The 15,697-nt window shown below is 36.9% G+C and overlaps 1 protein-coding gene across 2 annotated transcripts in view; it reads left to right on the top strand.

The window, feature by feature from the left end:
- The window catches only part of LOC130554537 (uncharacterized), a 93,659-nt gene that overhangs the window by 49,014 nt on the left and 28,948 nt on the right, over nt 1–15,697 (top strand). The window lies entirely within an intron of this gene.

The raw sequence follows: 15,697 nt of genomic DNA, 5'->3' as shown, positions 1-15,697 counted from the left end.
ATTTTAAACAGCGACTCTAGTGGCATAAGGTGTAGTGATGGAAAGTCCGGTTTTTTTCTGCGTACCGGTTCTTTCGGACAGTTCGTTTCAATGAACCGGTTCAAAAGACCGGTTCACCGATTCTCTTACGCTCTGACGTAATGACGTCACTCGCCCGGTGTAGAGTTTGTATAGCTTGGCACGGGAGAGCTGGGTTCTAATCCACCTCTCGTTGAAAATGCTCTTTAACCTTTTCTATTACCTTACAGATCATAAAGGCATTTGTTCTCAATAAAATTGATTTAAGACTTAAAAATTTTATCCATAAAGTTTAGGTTTAGGGTAAGGTTAGGGGTAGGTGTAGTGCTTTAATATCTCAATAAGTTGCCATCATTTTAATAATTTTTATAAATATAATGATTTGCACTGTTATTATTCATAATGTTTAAAGGGGTGCTGCAACGGTGTGTCACGCATTCTGACTTCTTTACAATGTTAAACGTGCCGTCTTCTCAAGCTTAACATGGTCAACTTGTCAAAAAACGAGTTGGGCGTATTACGTAGTATTTCTGTGCTCGATACACTCCCCCAGTGATCGTACAGGTTTCAGAAAGTTTTTTTCGAACATATAAAACTGTTTCGTAACAGTTTTTCTTAGTCCCTTATTGGACAATTCTCCCGGAAAAGCACGCGGCAGCAAGGAGAGCAGGAGAAGGAGCATGCCCAGAAGTCACTTTCACTTGTGTGCAGGAGAGAGAGAGAGAGAGAGAGCATACGTTCGCGAAGTTCATGTGTTTTTTTGTTCACTGCATTTGGGTGATGAATGTTATATAAACGGTGGATATAATTCTGGATTTGGAGATCGTTTGAAACTGATATATGGAGCCGTCCCAGCGCTAAAGCATGCCAGACATGAACCGCATGCGGTGAGTGAAACTGATGTCTGTGTTTTGTTGGCAATGAGTGCTCACATGCTTTAGTTCAGCCTAACCCTCCCCCCTCCGCATGCGCCGTATGCTTTCAGAAATAATCGTACAGATACAACCGTATCTTTTATATATGTGATCAAACTAAGTACTCTGCGAAGATACGAAGTATGCAATACTACTCTATAGGTACTCAAGATTAATATGAGATTGGCAGAAACCGCGTGTGTTAGGGCCGCTTTAATGCACAACAATACTGAGGTGCAATAGTAACGTTATCTGCCACTATTTATAAGTAAATAGCATCTACCTACTATTTATACTTAATCCAAAGAAAATACAGCTATTTTCGGTTAGTATGAATAGCCATTTTCATTTAGTGTAAACAGAACCTACTGCTATTTAAACTTAGGGCAAATAGCCACTGCCTAATCTAAATGTCTAACATTGAAGATCAAAATAAGTTTATTCACTGGGAACATTTCCTCACCAGCACATCTCTAATGGGCTACAACTCGATTGTTACTTGTATTTGGGATATTTAAAGAAGTTTTACATTTATGCATTTGGCAGACGCTTTTATCCAAAGCGACTTACATTGCTTTATCCTATACATTTATACATGGGCATGTGCAATCCCTGGGATTGTTCCCACAACCTTGCATTGTTAACGCAATGCTCTTACCACTGAGCTACAGGAAAGCTAGTTTTATTGTTTAAAACTGGACAAGTTTTTTTTTTATTAAAACTGATCTCACATCCCTCAGAAAATGTGCCCCTGTATGTTGGTCTTAGGGTACGTGGTGTGACATGCAGTATGTGATGCTTGTGCTGGAACATGTCCATGTTTTTGAAAGGAGGGTATCGGGTCATTGATGCTCAGTGGGCTGTCCCATTGTAAACAAGTACTCCCAGCACAGACTTTTATTGATTCTGTAGAGAACAGAGTTCAAACCACCACCTGAGTGGAATCACCAGACAGATAAGTCAGATATGTGCCCCTTGACAAAAACACCTACATACTCATACCTTATATTACACGTTAGGACATGCAATTGCACAACCTTGTTAGCATGATTGTAAACGTGCAAGTGCAAAAACTAATACGTACGTAAATTATGTATGGTCAGGGTTTCAGCCTGCTCCAAGCAAAAACATTACATATACATGTGATTTACCCTGAAACATGTCTCAGAAAACATAATAGCAAGTGAACTAATTGTGCTCCTATCTACTTATTGAACAAGGGAGTCCCACGCACTGACATATCCATTTGTAATGGTGAGGAGAGGAAAACAACGTAATAATGTTGAGCGGAGAGATTAACAAAACACCAGTGTGAACAACTCCAAATTATCTGGGTGAAAGTTTCAAAACACGCAGCTTTAGAATTTGAATGCTTTGCCTTTTTAGCTGCAATTCAATGCAAACTAGTACCAGAGTGAAAAATCTTTTAATCTTTTTCTAAAACGTTGATTTCTTCAAAATCCTCAGGCAAACTCTCTACAAAGAAATGCAATACCTGTGTAGTTATCACTATGGATTATTTAATTGGTTTCCAATGCCTTCATAATAAACTGTTACGATTAGTGTACAGAACCCACAGGCAGGCAGTATAAGGATAACAACAAGACTTTATTTACATGAATCAAAAACTCACGAGGGGGCAAAACAAGAAATAAACCAGGAACCAAGGGAAAAATAAACACTGCAAATAAACACTTCCCACAAGGGGGCAAACCAAGAACAAAATCAAAACCAACAAAGCTCACTCTTTTCAGGACCAGGACAGGAACAAGGTAACAGGGTATGAGTCAAAAACGAACCAGCATGGGACAAGAAACAAGAGGGCCTTAAGTAGGGGAACACTAACGAGGGAAAAATACACTGGGCAGGTGAGGGGAATGAAACAGTAATGGGAAGATTACGGGGAGATACACAAAGCAGGTGAGGAGAATGGAACACTAATGGGAAGATAACGAGGAAACAAGGGGGCGAGGTCAATGACGAGACTGGAGAGTGCATGACCATCGTAAACAAACAATGATCATGCTTTTCCACACAAAACACGTGGGACTGTCATGACCCTGCCACAAGACTAGAAAATCATGACAAGGTGAGGCAGGATCATGACAATAAACCTTAGTTGTGATTTTTGTGTTTGTAGATTAGAATGTTTTTATTTTTCAGATTTAGTAAGTTTTAAAGGGGTAATATGACACGGCTAAAACGAATATTATCGTTTGTATACACGATTTAAGGTTAAAAAACGCTGTATTTTTCACATACCGTGAATGTTTGTATCTCCTCTTTGCCCCGCCTCTCTGAAATGTGCAGATTTTTAACAAAGCTCATCGCTCTGAAAATCGAGGTGTGCTATGATTGGCCAGTTAACCAGTGCGTAGTGATTGGTCGAATACTGCAAGCGTGTGATGGATGTGTAATGCGGCTTACCATATTTGGAACATCAGGTTCCAAAGCAATTGTACTGACAGGTACGCCCACCTTACTTGCATATACATTTGGGCGGTCTTAGTCAAATAATACCACTAACTGATGTAGATTTGTGGGGGTGTGGTTACGTTGAGCATTCGCTTTTAGATAGAATGCATCTTTTGTTCTGACAGTTTAATTTTTGCAATTTTACGTGTCTAATACATGCATGGACAACTTATAACACACCAAAGAAACACGTATTCGCACCATATGACCCCTTTAATGATTAGTTTTATACTATCAACGGTATTGTACTATCAACAGAAAATATGAAGCAAATTCAACTTCCCTTAAATAAGAACATTGACTAGAGGTGATGGGTCTTACTTGAAAGTCTAGTTTTTTTATCTTTGTGCACATTATGACCTAGAAACCGAGAAGGGTTGCTGTTTTAAGGCCTTTCTAAATCTGTATGGAATGTTCTGTTCTCACCTGGCAGTTTTTCTATAGACTGTAGCTTTCCTCAGTATATAGCATTAGTTCTCATAGTTCAGTTCAAGACCAATCTTAAAACAAAAAGTCAAGTCAAGTATTTGTACAGTAGTTTTCACAATAGACATAATGTTGCAAAGCAACTTTACAGAAAATCATGTCTTGATGTCTTGATGTCTTAAGCAAGAGCTGGAATCATTGTTTTTTTCTAGTCATTTGAGATCTGTTTTGATGGTGACTTTATCAAAGTGATTTAAAGGTCCAATGTGTATTTTTGATGGCTTTGTTGGCAGAAATACAATATAATATACATAACTTCAGAGGTGTATAAAGACGTTACATAATGAAGCGTTTTTATTACCTTAGAACGAGCTATTTCTATTTACATACGCCATCCATGAAATTCACCATGTTGTTTCTACAGTAGCCCTAAACCAGCATTTCTCAAAATGTGGAGCAGACATGACAAGTGGGGCGTGACAAACGGGTGGAAATTTGGTCATTTTTGTGCCCATCTCTATTATTAATTCCTTTATTTATTGACCATACACTCAAAACAAAACAACGACATAATTAAATGTAAGCCTTACTTAAAACAACATCAGATTGCAAAGAAAATAAAAGTGAAAGTGACCTATTTGTCAGATATGGTGACCCATACCCGAAATGTGACCTCTGCATTTAACCCATCCAGAGAGTAGTGAACACACGCACAGCAAGTCATGAACACACGTACACCCGGAGCAGTGGGCAGCTATCACTGCAGCTCCCGGGGAGCAAGTCACGTGGAACTGTATATCAGAATGATTTCACGTCAGAAGTTTGTGACATGAAATGAAAAGAAAACTGGAGATTCGGCACCAGCAGAGAAAACCAAGACAGACAGTGGACCTAAAGTTTATTACCATTTTGTTTTTGGCAATTGGGGACAGGTGAGGCTCGGACCCCTTCCCTACCTCCAAAGTGGGGAATGGCAGAAAAAGTTTGAGAAACACTGTCCTAAGCAGACAAACTGCAAAGCAATCTCCTTCGGCAAAGAAGCGAAAACGTGACGACATCTTAGTTCTGTGTCAGTTGGCGTAGTGCTTCGAAAGTGAGGGGGGATGGGTGGAGTGAGCCGTTGGTTGCAAATCGCAACCTCACCGTTAGATGCCGCTTAATTTCATACACTGGACCTTTAAAACTTGATAAGACTTTGGCAAATAAAAAAGCTCTAAATCTAATATTATCAACACACACAGAATTTTTTTTACATCCATTGTCTCTTATGTTGTCTTATAGCTTCCTCCAGAACCTTTTATTGATATAACCTCATGAACTGTAGGATGAATTCGGTGCCAGAGGATGCTCTTACAAACACATATCCTTTTTACAGGCTAGGTTAAATTTTTGGCCTGGTTGAGAGGACAATATGCCATTTGGAAATTCTGCCCTGTACTGTCTTATACTCAGCAGTGCTGTGTGGCACAACAGCTGTGTAGAAATGTGTGTCAGAGAGAGATAACATGCGAGGTGAGGCAGATTCTCTGTGGAGGGGGGTATGGGTGCTACAGAAGCATGAGACAGACAGAAAACTCCCTACGGCCATTCCTCCTTTATTACTGAGGACATGCCCATCTTCTCATCCTTCAACACCACACACACACGATTTCATGCTGTTTTTACAGTACAGGGCAGCACTATATTGATATTCCTCAAATATTTGCTTTTGTACAAATTTATGAAACCAATTCATCTTGAACTGCTTTGAATGGACAGACATCATTTGAACTTTGTTTTGTTGATCCTTTTAGCTTTACAATACTGAATATTTTGTAAACTTGACTTGTGAGTTTAATGTAAGAGTAAGATGTAAAAATCCTCTACTTTGATTGAATGTCAATAAAAACAACAGTGTCATTGTCGATTTCTTTTCTTTCTTATATATATTTGTATGCTGAATTGTGATTCGTCTTGGGTTTTGATTTATTCGGCTGGTAACAGTAAATAGTCAATGGTAAATGAAGTCCTTTATGTGTGTTAATACACATGTCAAAACATGAAGTCTACAGAAATAACATAACTCAAATTAAGAAGTGAATTGAATTAAGTTTAGACAAAAAAAATTGTAGACTGTAATAACTTGAACACTATATTTCCTTCATTGTATGTTTCTTCCATCAGTCCAAGAGCTGGAGGACATGGTAACACCAAAGAGAGAAAAAGGAAAAAAACAGAGGAGCTTTTAAACGTGTGATTGTGTGAAATGAAAGGGACATTTCTAAAAAAAAAAGGAATGTGAAGGTCTGGACAGACAAAAAATATTTCCTGCATGTCTTTTTAATGAATCTGTGAAACTAGTAAACAAAATGATCTATTTAAATTTAACACGTGCACAAAATAGTTTGAAGTGCATGTGATAAGCTTACATGGCTACACATAATTGTCTTATAATTGGCCTGTAGTAGGGTTGCACGGTGTACCGGTGCTACGGTAGCATCGCGATGCTAAAGCTACAAAATACCCGCGATGCCTCTCTATTTTTGAAACGGTAGTACCGTAGGTAACGTTGCATATGCGCATTAATATTCATTTGAACACTTACATCTGCCTTTTTGCGGTGTTTATCTCCTGAATGACTCGGGCGAGATAATGATTCAAATTAGCGTTTTGAGCGAGTTGGTTAAATGATTCACTAACTCAGTGGAAAATTGACGCCACCTAATGGCCGTCTTAGTTCTGCATTAAAGCCTAATATTTCCCTTTATAAAGACTGCTGTATCAATGAAATTTGTCCCACATTTGAATTAGTTCCCACGTGAAAATGATCTAGTGTACTTTAGTATTTACTACAGTAAACTACTTAAACTCATAGACACTAGTGATTTTGAGTCTTACCATAGTAAATATTTAAGTATACTACAGTATTTGCTGGGGCTGTGCACTATTAACCGAAATATATATCACGTGATTTATGCACAGCTTGTGAGTGAAGTTCGGTAAAATGCTGCTGCACCCGAAAGCCAGAGGGCGCTCTCGTGCAGAAACTCCAAATACGCACTGCAGAAGAAGACCATAATAGAATAGAATAGAATAGAATAGAATAGATTAGAATAGAATAGAATAGAATAGAATAGAATAGAATAGAATGAGCTTTATTGGCCAAGTATGTTTCCACATACGAGGAATTTGTTATAGTGACAGAAGCTCCACAGTGCAACAGAAAGACAGCAACAGGACAGGACACAGATGATAAAATAAATATATATATATATATATACAATAATATAGAAATAGGCAATGTATAGAAATAGGCAATGTAGTTCTAGGAAATGCCTAAGGACATGTTTTTTATCACTGTTACTCAAGCCTCCTCAGGTATTGTCATGATAATAAAGTATATTTATAATTATCATGTTTGACGGGTGTTGCTTTTTTAAATGCACGTTATAAGCGACTCAAACTCGCACTGCTTTTACAAAGTAGATCGAGCAGCATTTCCTACTGATCCCAGAGCCGTGCTTCACGGACAAGCTACGCATAGTGCAAAGTATAATACAGTTTACTATAGTAAATACAAAAAGTTTAATCTAAATCTGTGTTTTTTGTATAGATTTAAATTATGAACATGGCACAGCATCGTGATACTACTTGGTATCGAGATACTTCAGCTGGTATAGTATCGTAAGACATGTTTATGGTACCGTGACAACCCTAGCCTGTAGTGTTGAATCATTAAAATACAAATGACATCTTCTGAATTAACCCTTTAGAAGGATCATTATGCCAATCGTGCAGCTATGAAAATAAGTCATAAAGAGTATGCCCATAGATAAAGTACAACAAAATCTGAGGACAACAAAATTTAAATTTACGATTAAGCCCAAGGCGCTGTATTTGTGTATGTAAATCCCTTCACAGAGCTCAATTACCTGCTGTATAGTGTCGTAAATTCTCTTTATTTGAGCAGAAATGTAGAAATTTTCCACATTCCCCTTTTCTCTTTTACAGTCTCTCTAGACACTTCAGATGCTGGATATTATGACAGATGAAATTAATCCCAGATGACGCGTGGCAGAGATTAAGCAGTACATCTGGGTGGAAAAGCATCATATTCAAAATAATGAAAATGTTAAAGTGGCTACTTTAAATTGACTCATCAGACAAGACATCCTTATGCCCTCCCCTGACACAACATAAAGTTATGTGGTTGAAACGTTCTAATCCATCCTTTGAGACACAGGATTAAGATCAAGGGCCAATTTGATTTCCTTTCACTGAAACATTTTGGAAATATATTGCTGTGTAAAGGCTTGCTGATGCGCTGCTTTTTGCATTATACAGTTTTTCTCTGTCTTATATTTTTTACTTATGTCCATAGGAAATACCACTTGTTTCTCTTCATTTGTATACAGTTGTTTCTGTTGTTTATTTGGTTGTGTTGGTTCAATCCCAAGGATCACACATATTGATAAAACACTGAATGTATACCTTTGAATAAAATGCCAAATGCACAAATGTACCAAAATGCTAAAAATATGTGTTTTAATTAAGTTCAGTTAGCTCCGTAGACATATATTTGTCCCTGTCCCTGGGTAACGACTGAGGTGCCCTTGAACAAGGCACCTTACCCCTACTTGCTCCCCGGGCGCTGCAGTGATAGCTGCCCACTGCTCCGGGTGTACGTGTGTTCACGACTTGCTGTGCGTGTGTTCACTACTCACTGGATGGGTTAAATGCAGAGGTCACATTTCGGGTATGGGTCACCATATCTGACTAATAATCTCACTTTCACTTCACTTCATAATGTAAAGATCATATTGTGAAAATATAATAATTTTTATATAGTGAAATTAATGATTAAAATTTATATTTCGAGACTTTAAATTTAAGTTTGTTTAAGAGAAATATCCATATTGACAACGCTATTAACGATAATGTCTAGCTTCTGTTATCCCTCTGCTGCGCCTGAACCAGAGGCTTGTTTTTTTCCGGCAAATGACGGTGCCGAAAGCTCCCGCACAGAGGAGGCTTGGAAGAAAAACGATACGTGGTATATAACTCGAACTGCATTATTCTTCAAGAAGAAAGTCATATTCAGTTAGGGTGCCTTCATGGTGAGTAAAACATGGGGAAATTTGTTTCTTAGCTGAAGTATCCCTTTAATGTCATGGCAGGTTTAAGTTAAAATAATTGATCATAAGTCTGAAGATGAGCTAGTCTCAAATGCATTCCCTTTTGTGTTTCTTATTATTTAATTATTCTACTCAAAATAAGACATTACAAAGAGGGTATTTTGCACATTTCAAATGCTTATGAGATCAACATTGTTGGAGTTTGAGATAAAATTAATAGTAATGAAATAACATCTCACTCCTAGTCCTGCTTGACCTTAGTGCTGAGTTCGATACTGTAGACCATAACATACTTTTAGATCAGTTACACAATTATACCGGTATTCAGGGACAGGCACTACAATGGTTCAGATCTTACTTATTAGACAGATATCAATTTGTCCATTTAAATGGGGAATCATCAAATCTAACGCAAGTAAATTATGGATTACCACAGGGATCGGTTTTAGGACCCTTGCTATTCTCCATAGACATGCTGCCACTTGGCAACATTATTAGAAAACATGGAATTAGCTTCCACTGTTATGCAGATGATACTCAGCTATGTATCTCATCAAGACCAGATGATTCCTTCCAGCTGTCCAAATTGGCAGAGAGCATCCAAGACATAAAACATTGGATGACTAGTAATTTCCTTCTTTTAAATTCTAATAAAACAGAAATATTACTTATCAGTCCAAAGACACGTGAGCAGAATATTTCGGATTATAACCTGCAAATTGAAGGCTGCACTGTTACTCCAACAAATACAGTTAAAGACCTAGGCGTTATATTAGACAGCAACCTGGCATTTGGAAATCACATTTCAAATGTCACAAAAACAGCCTTCTTCAACCTAGAAATGTTGTGAAATTACGAAATATTCTATGTGTTGCTGATGCAGAGAAGCTTATTCATGCATTTGTGACCTCAAGATTTGACTACTGTAATGCAACACTTAGTGGTTGTCCTGCATCATCAATAAACAAACTACAGTTAGTTCAGAATGCAGCTGCCAGAGTTCTAACCAGGTCCAGAAAATACGATCACATAACCCCAATGTTATCAACCCTTCACTGGTTACCCATTAAGCATCGTATTGACTTTGAAAGTTCTTTTAATTACTTATAAAGCCCTAAACGGTTTAGTGAAAAGCGCTATATAAATAAAATTGAATTGAATTGAATTAATGATTTGCAAATTTATTGGAGACAAAACGTTCCATTTAAATCAGTATAGCACAAACACTTTTGGGAAGCTTTCTTTGCTTTAACCAACAAATATACCTTCAGTGTATTATTTAGCCTGTTATAAAGTACAAAGGTTTTGGAAAACAACACAGAGTATGGGCTCATATTGGTAGCCAACCAGCTATCAGCAAGTGCATGTTGTGGTTGAACTAACCAATCAGAAACCAGCTCTTTGGGGGTGTGTGGCAGAAGTTGGCAATGTTTTTAAAGTTGCTCATTCATAAAAAATAACAAGGGCTTTATATATATATAAAATACACTCACTGGTTTTACAGTTTAAAAGTCAGTTTAGAACCATCTGATTTCATATACTTGTTCTAAATCAATCATAAATCATAGAACAATCATAAATCTTACAAAAAAAAGTAAAGTAATATAATGCTTTTTAACGTCCTTATCATGGTGTTTTGAAAATGCTGATAACTCACAGAGGCATGTGAGCGCTTAAACAGCTATTGACCTCTATATATAGGGAGTTGGTTTCTGAGTCCTGCGTTTGTGTGTGTGAATCATGCCACCTCTCAGGGTTAATATTTAATATTTGTTTTGAAATGTTCTGCTGGCACTGCGGTTATCAGATCCATAACAACATTAAAAAACAGCTAAATGAGCTTTTCTCTGGTAATGAGCACAACAAAAACATTTCACCTATGACCTCTGGACAACATTTTTTTAGTAATAATATAACTAAATAGTTTAATAAACATGCACTAATAGATAAATATAAGTGTTATATGTTTTGTAGACAATCCATACAGAGAGAAGGACTTGTTTTTAAATCTGACGGACTTTGAGGATGTTATTGCCAGTGTACTTTCAGTGCTGTTTTATTTTATGAATTGCTCTGGTGAACTCTTAAGAGTGATAATTATCAGGCAGTATTTATGTCTGTTTCTTCAGAACACTGTACATAGTGCAATACAGAAGCTTATCTGATTCAGCCAAATGTATGTCTAACATAAACTATGCTCCCTGGTTTTTGGATGGTCCTTAATATAGACTGTATTAAGTGAATCACAGCATTGCTGGAGTAAAAGCTTGATACTCTCTCATCTGAACTCATACCCTTTCTTACTTGTAGAAAGAGCATGTTCTGTGGCTCCCCATAGGAAGTTTTTATTGTTCAGATGTTGCTCTTTGATAGCAGGAGAAAATAATAATAATGATAATTGTTCAAATACATGTAAAATGAATGTAAATTGTAAATTGAATCTGATTTGGCTACATTAAATGAGAAATGTTTGAGTTCAGTTGTTCAATAATATTGACTTCTGATTGTTGTATAAATCTGAGGTCAAGTTGTGACATTGTTGAGTTCTCGTCTGAAACTCTAATGGAGAAATGTCTGAGACAGAGGAGACTTAGACAAATTGATTTTTTTCCCATTAGATCTTGATCTCCATAGTGTAGGAAGTTAGTAACCATGTTTTTTGGTGCATATACTATTGGGAAAACCATGGTTTTACTACAGTGACCACGGTTTAATTATGGTTTTCAAAACCATTCTTATTTTGTGGTAACCATGGTTTTACTACAGTAACCGTGGTTTTGGTTTTAACTTAAGCAAAACCATGATTTTTTTATTTGAAACTCTGTTTAAAAAAAGCTTTTAGAGGCTATTATGTGGCTAAAACTTGGTGAAGAAAAGGAAGCTCGACACTCCCTCATCTGGCCAGGACTGAAACTATTCTTTTACTAGCATAAAACAATTTCAATTGTACTTTTTACTGAATACACTGGACACTAGGCCTATTGTAAAATAACATGTGTTATTTTTTAATCAAACCCACAACCTGTTTCACTGCATTGTATTGCAAAAGTTTATTCCCTGAGTGGCATTCAATCTTGACCACAATTAAAATGATTTAGCATTTGTAATGCTTTTTCGTAAGGCTGGCTCAGTTGTTATTTTAATTATCCCATTAAAACTAATGTTGTTACGTTACATGCTGTTTAACGATGATGTTTCTTTAAATTTGTTAAGTAGTGTTGTTAAGGATTCTGACTAATCCATACTTTAAATATCGCACTTGTTTCTGTAATGCTCATTAGACTGTTAACATAATAACAGAAGGAAACAATTATACATAATCGTTTTGTTGAACCCATTCATGTTACTCCATGACTTGACTATCATCTTGACTATCACTTCATGACGTGACTATCATCAAAAACATCATGTGGATGTGTTCTCATTATGACTGGTCTGAGAGGAAAAGTGACTGCAACACTGCTTATTGCAATGCTTTGATATTATATTTCAAAACCACTATTGAAGCTGTTGTCTTTAAAAGGTTGGCTGCAGTTTCTTTATTTACCAGGAGATGGCAGGATAACAATAGTTTATACAATAAACAAGAAAAATTATATATTATTAAAATGTTTCAATTTCACTCATCTGGATCACCATCAGTTGACTTTTATCAGTTATTATGAGTTATTAAGTAAACTATTTGAGCTCCACATGCTTTATTAAGTAGACGTTGATTAGCAAATGTTTATCTTTCCATCAAATCTGTCTGTTTCAGTCTCATTTAGACACAAATGAACCTACAAGCATCAATATCAGTCTTTAGCGCAGCACTTCTTCACCAGGGAACAACGGAGATGCAAATTAATAACATTGTCATATAATTACAGTAATTATCTCTAAAGTTCTCTTAGGCAGTAATTGCAGCTTGTTGTAGAGTCACGACCTTTAAAGACAATAGAAAGGGCCTGGATAGCTATTTAGAATGAACTCATATCAATTACTTGTACGAATATAAAATTTTTGTTTACCAGTTTTGAATGGCCAGATGCTAGATTAGATAAATAAACAAAGAAAAGCGTTTTCATTAACTTTCAGTTACAGGTAGAGCAGCAGACACTGCAGAAAAATTATAGCATTCTGACTGACTAAAACAACCTAAACAGCTCTGGTGGTGAATAATACATCTCTTAATGCACGCTCAGTCATTTCATGTAGGGGGACAGTGAACACAAAGCAAAACTGTTGACTGGCAATGTCAGCTTTTTGCTTTGTATTCACCTGTGCAAGCATTTAACATTATGAAAACAGGATGCTACCAAAAATGATTCTAAAACATCCAGTATGTGGGCACAATTATGATATTCCATCTGTCTGTCTGTCTGATCTAACATATTTGAAGCGACATACATATCCCAGCTGCGAGTGAGGTGATAGAAATTATAATCTAAAAGTAAAATCAATTATCTCAATTTAATTGATTAAAAATGGAATGTAAATGATTTTTCTTTTTAATCAACTGAACAGTTATTAAAAAGTCTCTCTTTAATGTATATTACAGTGGGTAATTGAAAAATTAATAAACGAAATCAGAGGGGAGTTTCCCTTTCAGGACAGGTTTTGTAAAAAATATCTTTAATAAGCTGTTTGGATTTTAAACACTGTTTAAAACTGTCCATTAAGCATTTAGTGCAAAGTTTCTAAATAAACGCATGCCTTGCAAAATAAGCCCGTAAAAAGAATGTGTTTTCACAACGTATGTACCTTAAAGTGATAGTTCACCTTCAAAATAAAAATTCTGTCATTATTTACACACCTTCTTGTCATTATAAAACTGTATGACTTTCTTTTGAAGAACACAAAAGAAGATATTTAGAAAAATGTTGGTAACAGAAAACCGTTGGCCCCCATAGACTTGCATTCGTTTTGTGTCCATACACTAGAAGTCAATGGGGGACCAACTGATATTTTTCAAAATATCTTTTGTGGCAGAAGAAATGAAATCACACAGGTTTAAAATGACAACAGGGTGAGTAAATGATGACAGGATTTTCATTTTGAAGGTGAACGATTCCTTTAAACTTGTGATGACTTACAGAAGTTTTGAACAAAACATTTAACACAGTCATTTGAAATAAATAATTTAAATAACCACTGATGTTTTGGTGGTTCATACACTGCCCGTCCAAAAAAAAGGCAACACCTGGAAGCAAATAGGTAAGATCTTCCCATTGGATTGGAGGTCTAGGTTCAGCAACGTTATGTTCCCAAAGAATGAGGTCAGCTGACAACCTGAATATACTGAATGACCAGGGGCATATTCCAAGTTGACAATGCCAGGATTCATCAGGCTCAAATTGTGAAAGAGTGGTTCAGGGAGCATGAGACATCATTTTCACACATGGATTGGCCACCACGGAGTCCAGACCTTAACCCCATTGAGAATCTTTGGGATGTGCTGGAGAAGACTTTGTGCAGTGGTCCAACTCTCCCATCATCAATACAAGATCTTGGCGAAAAATGAATGCAACTCTGGACAGGAATAAATGTTGGACGGGAATACATTGTAGAAGCTTATCGAAACGATGCCACGTGAATGTGTGCCGTAATCAAAGCTGAAGGCGGTCCAACAAAATATTAGATTGTGTGGCTTTTTTTTGACGGGCGGTGTAGATAAAAGTTGGTAAAGTAATGTTTCTTTAGCAAATTGTGTTAAAAGGATGGACATGTGGAAGGGGAGCTGATTTTGACACAAAGACGTAAGGACAAAGAGGCTGTGGATGAGTTTAGGCAGGACATATGTGTGTGTGACATAAAGAAAGAAAGAGCAAGAGATGGAGATAGAACAGCTTTAGGATGAACAGGTGCAGTTGTTAGGACCCTTTTGATCTTCACACTGAGGCATGTCCCATAACACCATCATTACACGCACACACACGCACACGCACACGCACACACACACACACGCACGCACGCACGCACGCACGCACGCACGCACGCACGCACACACGCACATCACACACACACACACACACACACACACACACACACACACACACACAAAGGGGTTTATTCTTTTGTAAGCTTTATCCTTTTTAGCGATCCTTCCATCTTTTTTCCAGGTTTTGTTTTCCATTCCAGCATGCAGGTTCATTCAAAATTACAGCACTCTGAAACATCCTTTGTCTGACCTGATAGAACGAATAACATTGTCATAAAAACTCAATCTGGCGATATTGTGATACACATACTGTATATAGGGCATAATCACTGCTATAAAACTGTGTGACTCAAAGTGCATGAACATAGTCCACTACAGATTATGTCTGAAAAGCAAATGTATGGATTGTAGTTTTTTTATTAAACATTAGTTTCTAGTTTTAATAGACTAGTTTAATAGCTATGACCACATGATTTGAGATTTTTTGCATTTTCTTGACCTGCAGAAGGTATAAACAGTGCACAGTGTTTAGCATGCATTGCATATCAGAGACTTAACCAGAAATGAAAGATTTTGATGAAGTGTGACACAAGAAAATACATTGTTGATGATTTGGAGTCACTGTGTTGAATTTTAATGTATAGTTTAATGGGATTCATTTTATTTCTCAAATTAGCCATTGGCCCTCATACGCCCTCAGGTATCAGATGGATTAATACACTTTCACTTTCTCTCCCTCGTTTTGAGGCATATGAGATTGTGTTTTTACTCTGCAGCGCTGTTGTGCCCTCATAGTCATTGTCTTTGCCTATTTCAAATAAATGAGGATC

Source organism: Triplophysa rosa, linkage group LG1 (assembly GCF_024868665.1).
Source record: "Triplophysa rosa linkage group LG1, Trosa_1v2, whole genome shotgun sequence".
NCBI classification, from domain to species: domain Eukaryota; kingdom Metazoa; phylum Chordata; class Actinopteri; order Cypriniformes; family Nemacheilidae; genus Triplophysa; species Triplophysa rosa.
This window is presented reverse-complemented; position numbering and strand designations above follow the sequence as displayed.